This window comes from Pinus tabuliformis, chromosome 7 (genome assembly GCF_031772625.1).
Source record: "Pinus tabuliformis cultivar Carrire ecotype Pingquan chromosome 7, CPIR1, whole genome shotgun sequence".
Lineage (NCBI taxonomy): Eukaryota > Viridiplantae > Streptophyta > Pinopsida > Pinales > Pinaceae > Pinus > Pinus tabuliformis.
This window is the reverse complement of record NC_142293.1, coordinates 112,873,368-112,880,239: the sequence shown is the minus strand read 5'-3', so window position 1 is coordinate 112,880,239 and position 6,872 is coordinate 112,873,368.

Below are 6,872 nucleotides of genomic sequence, written 5' to 3'. Positions count from 1 at the left end.
ATAATAAAACTGCAAAACAGGGCTTCTGAACTATGAGGGAATCGAACTTGAACAAAACAAGAAGCAACATTGGATGAGGAAAGAAGCATGAATTACCAAAATAGCTCAATAGTTGTTTTGCACGGATCATGAAATCAAGTGGCATGATGGTAGAGTTAGGAGAAAAACATGAGAGGAGACGAAGACGAGATCCGCTTACGATTCAACACACAGGACAACGTACATCATGTCCACCAACTCACATGTGTTTTGAGTTTTTCAAGAAATTCATTTATGAGGTTTTGTAATAAGATTTATCATTAACTTGGTTGTGAAAGAGCGGGTAGAAAAGGTCAAAAGAAGTGTGGGAGGAAAGAATATGTATTTTTTGTTCTTCCGAAAAGTGAAAACAAAAAAATTAGAATGAAGCCTTCAAAGACAAGAGAGAAAATTATGTTGATATTCTGGCAGCTAACTTTTTGGATAATCTATTTAGCTTCACAGGAAAATATCAACTAGATGAAAAAACAATTTGTCCCATAGACTATCTTTAGCCTAGTGAAAGTTAAAATAATTTAATTTTCTTTCTTTCTTTCAATTTACCACCATTTTAACTTTTTGTACTTAGCAATTCCATTTTTTTTAATATTCTTGCTTACAACCACGTTCCCAACCAGTAACTTGCATGTGTCTTGATTTTTGCAAGAAATTCAGGGTTGCCACCATTTTGACTTTTTGTGCTCCGTATTGCCATTTCTGTCAATATTTTTTTCTTGCAGCCACGTTCACCAATAGGTAACTCCCTCATGTCTTGATTTTTGCAAGAAATTCAGTGTCTTGGAGTAAGATTTAGCCCAAACAACTCGATTTTATGCGAAGCAAGAATCGAACTACACCTAACCAACCTTGCAGTAAGTTTTGGATTTCACTGGAACTTAGGAGGCCTAATTTTAACTTATACTGATAGAAATTCAACGTTTGTTTCCGCAAAGCAAGTATCGAAGTATGCCTTCTTAATCTGGAGTAAGTAGGGTGGTTCGGTTTATTTGCAACTAAGTCCAAGCATTTTTTGATGGTTTACTAACAGTAAGTATAGTCTTATAAGTTGGTTGTGTAGGGTTTAGTTTTTATTAGATTATTGGTTTAAATTCGAAGAAAAAGGAGTTGAGAGTAAGAGTCATGGTGGGAATAAAAATTGTCCCACAAGATATGACGGAACTTTACACAATCTTAATTAATAACATCCCCAGATGGACACATAGTTTTTCCCTCTTGCATTAAAACACAAATGTAATTGAAAAAAAACACATTTAAAACTTTCTACTGTGTATTACTTGGTAAAATTTTATAGTCAAAATAATTATTACACATCAATCTAAGTGTTAAATATGGTAAAATTCTTAACCCAATCTTTCCATAAACTTGTTAATTTCTCAAAAAAAAATTGATTTTCCAAAGATATTCAAAACAACCAGTCATTCTATGAGAAGGTTTATATTTCCCATTTAAAGGTTGTAGGCATGTCCAATATAACAAAAACCAAGAAGTAAAAACTCCATCCATTCAAATATCTTAGTCGACTTGCATGTGGGTTTAGGAACTAAAATAAAGAAAAATTGCCATGAACGAAGAGGGTTAAAGCGAAAGGTCAACATTTTGTTTCTCTGAGATAGCTCTTTAAAATATTAGTTTTCGCTTAAATTTCCCTACGTTGTGATGCAGCCTAAGTCGCTTATACCCACTTTATGCAAATAAGTTTGCATGTTACATACATGTGTACATGTCCTCTCAAGGATTCCCATATTCCATGTTAGTGAAATATTCACTAATCAAAAGAACAAATTGGGCTCCTGTGGTGCTCTGGCTGAACGAGGGTTTGTAACAGGGTATTATTGTTGGTAACCATGGAGGGGCGAGGAGGGGAGAGTTCCACTCCCTCCTACAGTCATGCAGTTGTGAATAGAAGAAAGGAAGCTGGTTTGAACCGCTTCAAGAAACCAATGGAGGCAGAAACTGAGAGTATTAGCATAGAAAAACCGAAAAACATCATATGAACAAGAAGAGAATCATGAGGAAGTCAGAAGAGAGAAGAGAACAGGAGGAGGCAGTCAGAGAGCTTAGCACAAGAATGTGGCAGGATTCTGCAAACCTAGGTCAACCATTACACCCCGAGTTGTTTTATGTGATCCAGCGCTACAAGTGCACAGGGATCACATGGCGGCATATGCAGTTATATGCAAGTTTATGGGGATATGGCCAACGGAGAAGGCTTTGCAGGCATGGATAAAAAACCACTAGAAACCAAAGGGGGAAATAAACCTTCACCTTGGGTCTAAGGGTTTCTTCACAGTGGTGTTCACAAACTTAGAGGACAAAGACAGAGTGTTTGAAGGAGGACCATATTTTTATGCTATTGCAGGCCTCTACATGCAACCATGGGTGATGAATTTTGTCCCGAAACGAGAAACATTCACATCAATACCGGTATGGATAAGACTCTACTCCCTACCTTTAGATTATTGGCTGCCAGAATCCTTAAAATCCATAGGCAATAAATTTGGTCATTTTTTTAAAATATCAGATGCGACTCTGCAAGGAAAATACACCTCCTTCGCTCGAATATGTGTAGAAATGGACCTATCTGGAGCACTTCCGGACAAAATAATTCTAGAAGTATATGCAGAATGTTTGCAAACGGTGGACTATGAACATGTCCCATTCAAATGCCGCAAATATCATGAACACAGGCACCTCTTCAGAGACTTCCCATTAAACAAGCTGGAGAACAATATAAAAACCAACACATGAAAAGATCTCGAAGGCTTTACCAAGGTGGGAGGAGAAGGGAAAGGAGGGAAAAAGTACCAAAAGAAAACTAATGAGGATAAACAACCATTTCATAACAGTTTCAAGATTTTAGAAGAAGAAGGTGGTAACAATGGGATGAACCAAGTATCGAAGGATAATCCTGCAGAGAAGGAAAGAGATGCTAGCATGGAGTATATACCTGGGAACAACAAACTAAAGGAGGATTTTCCAAGCACTATGGAACTTAGCAGGGACCATGAGATGACCCCAAGTGAGGTTGGAACGGAGGACCATGAACTACAGGAGATTCTTGAGAGGGAGAATCTTAATCTAGAAAAGTTCCTGGAGCAGGGAACCATCAAAGGGGTTGATTCTCTACCACAAGTGATCCGGATTTAAACAGGAACGCAACAAATTACAGAGATAACCATATACCCAAAGATGCAGCGAAATAATACTTCATTTCATTAATGGAAAATACTGAAATATGCTTACAAACAAAAATGGAAATAAACTAGCTAGGGCGATGGTAGCTTATCTCTGAGAAGAGATGTGATGGCTACATGCCTCTGAACTGTGTTACAATGAGGCTCGAAGGCCTATTTATTGTTGAGAAACAATGGAAAAACCCTTAACATTCCAAAACCTAACCCTAGGAGATGAAACGCCAAACTGTGGGCCCCGTTTGGGGGTAAGTTGGTACATCAACTTCCCGGGGTCGTAACTTTGGCATATGATCTCCGTTTGACATGTACAATAGCTCATTAGAAAGATCTATCCGAGCACTATCATTGTTGGAACGGGCAACACCAGTCCATTCTATGGACTCTTGTTGCCCCCAGATTCCCCAAAAAACGTCGTTTAGGGCCTCAAAACGGCTCCGGAAGTTCAGGACCCGAAAAACTGCTAAAAATAGTAAGTTGTGCTACAATTAAGGAAACTGAAAATGCTGAGAAAGACAATGGTGGGGGTCCAGGTGGACTTGGCAGGTGGCCACCAATATCCACCTGGATCATTCCTCCCCCCTTAGGAAGCAATGGTCCCCATTGCGTTGAGCTCCTCCATGAGATGAGGAAACTTCTGCTGAACTTGTTCCCTGGTGAGCCACTTGCCCTGCTGAAGGAGTTGGCCCGCTTTGACAACTCGATACAGTTGGATATTCTGTTGGCGAGTGTTCTTGATCTGTGTGTCCATGATCCGATCAGTTGCAGCTTGTTCCATGCAATCTGGATTTAATTCTGTGGGTTTGAGCTGTTCTGCAATGTCGGATGTGTCTAGCAATGGTGGAAAGTATGGCCGAAGGCGGTCCACATTGAATACTGGGTGCAGGCCAAGGAATGGGGGAATGCTGAGCTCAAATGCATTGTCTCCCATAGCCTTAGTAATGGTGTAAGGACCATATCGGAGTGGTCTCAATTTCCGATAGGCTCCAGTAAGGCGTTCCTTTTGCAAATGCAACCAGACTTTGTCGCCCACCTGAAACTTGTGTGGCACCCGATGTTGATCATGTCGCTGCTTGTACTTGGCATTTGATTTCTCAAGAATGTCATGGACCTGCTGGCGAATATGTTGGATGCGCTCAATGAAGCTGGTGGCCTTATCTGTTTCGGACTGGACATGAGCTGAATTCATGTGAGTAGCTGCAAGTGGCATGGCCACATCAATGGGGCATAGTGGCTGGAATCCCAAACCCACCTGAAAAGGGCTATGGCCAGTGGAGCTGTGAAGAGCTCGGTTGTAGCTGTGCTGAACGTAGGGGAGGCTCTCGTCCCATGTGCGTGGATGCTTTGAGTTATACATGCGCAGAATGTGCACAATCATCCTATTGACAACCTCTGTCTGGCCATCAGTTTGAGGATGGAAGGCTGTGGACTTCGTGAGTTTGGTGTCCAGCATTGACCAGAGACTGGACCAAAAGGTGCTGAGAAACCGACTGTCCCGATCTGAGATGATAGACTGTGGGATCCCAAAGTGCACCCACACTCGTTCAAAGAAGAGTTTAGCAGTGGCTTCTGCTGTGATATTCTTCTTGCAGGCCATCATAATGGCCATCTTTGAGAACCTGTCGACGACCACAAAAACACAGTCATTTCCATGCTTAGTGGAAGGAAGGCCTGACATGTAATCCATGGAGATGGATTCCCAAGGTCGACTAGGGGTAGGCAACGGGGTATAGAGGCCTTGCTTCTTAATGGTCGGTTTGGCAATGGCACAGGCAGTACATGATCGGATGTACTTCCCAACATCCTGTCGAAGATTCGGCCAATAGAAATAGTTTTGCAGTACTGCCACTGTTTTCTCGACCCCGAAATGCCCAGCAGCCCGACTGTAGTGTGCTTCCCAAATCATCTTGGCACGCTCGCTTGAAGGAACACAAAGGTGACCGAGGTGGCATAATAGGGCATCCTGGAGGTGAAAATCTGCAACCTGCCGACCCTCCAAGAGTGTCTGGTATGTGTGGCCGAATTCTGGGTCGCTTTTGTAGAGAAGTGGCCAATCAGAAGTCTCGTGCCCGCAAGAGTTGAGCACGGTGGTTAGCGCCATGATCGGTGGTCGACTGAGGCAATCTGCAACATTATTGGTGCTGCCCTTTTTATACTTGATATTCAAGTGAAACTGTTGCAGGTATGTAGACCACTTCTGATGGCGATCATTCTGCAATTTCCCTTGGGTCTGTATGAACTGCAGAGGTCGGTGGTCTGTGTGGATGACCGTTTCCTTCCCCAAAATGTAATGCTTCCATTGTCGGCAGGCCTGTACAATGGAATACATCTCTTTATCATAAGTGGGGTACTTCCGGACTGTGTCTGAAAGTGTTTCACTGTGATATGCCACTGGATGTCCATGTTGAGTAAGGACTGCCCCAATAGCATAGTCAGAGGCATCTGTCTCGACCTCAAATGGTTGTTGTAAATCTGGTAACGCGAGCACTGGTGCCGTGCAGAGGCGATCCTTCAACTCCCTGAATGCCTTCTGTTGAGATTCAGACCAAAAGAATTTTGCTTTCGCCCCGCCCTTGGTGACTTGACTCAAGGGCCAAGAAATATGAGAAAATCCCAACACAAACCTGCGGTAGAAGTTGGCAAGACCTAGAAAGCTGCGGAGCTCTGTTAGAGTGGTTGGAGAGGGCCAATCCCGAATGACTTGGACCTTGGCTGGATCGACATGCACCCCCTGTTCATCAATGATGTATCCCAGATACTGAACCTCGGTCATGCCAAAAGTGCATTTCTCCAAATTGGCACATAGCTTGTGTTGCCGCAGTGTTTGGAGAACCTGTCGGATGTGGTGGAGGTGCTCTTCCCAACTCTGGCTGAAGATCAGAATGTCATCCAAGTATACTACTACAAAGGAGTTGGTGAATGGCCGCAAGATGTCATCCATTAGCCTCATAAAGGTTGCAGGAGCATTCGTCAATCCGAAAGGCATGACCAACCATTCGAAGAGGCCCTCCTTGGATTTGAAGGCAGTCTTCCACACATCTGAGGGTTCAATTGGTACCTGGTGATATCCTGACTTCAGATCGATCTTGCTGAAATATTTCGCCCCCTTTAGTTGGTCTAGGAGGTCATCAATCCGCGGGATCGGGTACCTATTACGGACAGTGATCTTGTTCAGCGCCCGATAGTCAATACAGAGTCTCCACGTCCCATCCTTCTTCTGTACCAACACTATCGGGCTCCCACAGGGCGAAGAACTCGGACGGATGTGACCTTTCTGCAGGAGCTCCTGAATCTGCCTCTTGATTTCATTGTTCTCCAGAACGGAGCGCCGATAAATTGGTCCATTGGGTAGCGGCGCACCTGGGGTCAGATCGATGGAGTGCTTGACTTGACAGTGCAGAGGAACCCCTGCCGGGGAGGTGAAGATGTCTTCGTACTCCTCCACAATCTTGTCCATCTGTAGCTGCCGTGCAGAGGGACCCCGTTTGGAGGCCGCGGCCACTGTCTTCTTCTTCCCTTGAGGGCGTATCATCAGGAAAACAAATTTCCTGGTTTTGGAAATGATCTTACTGCATTGTTTTGCAGTAATCAAAGAGATGGCGGCAGGTGGTGCTACCTCTGGTATCCTGAACAACTTATTTC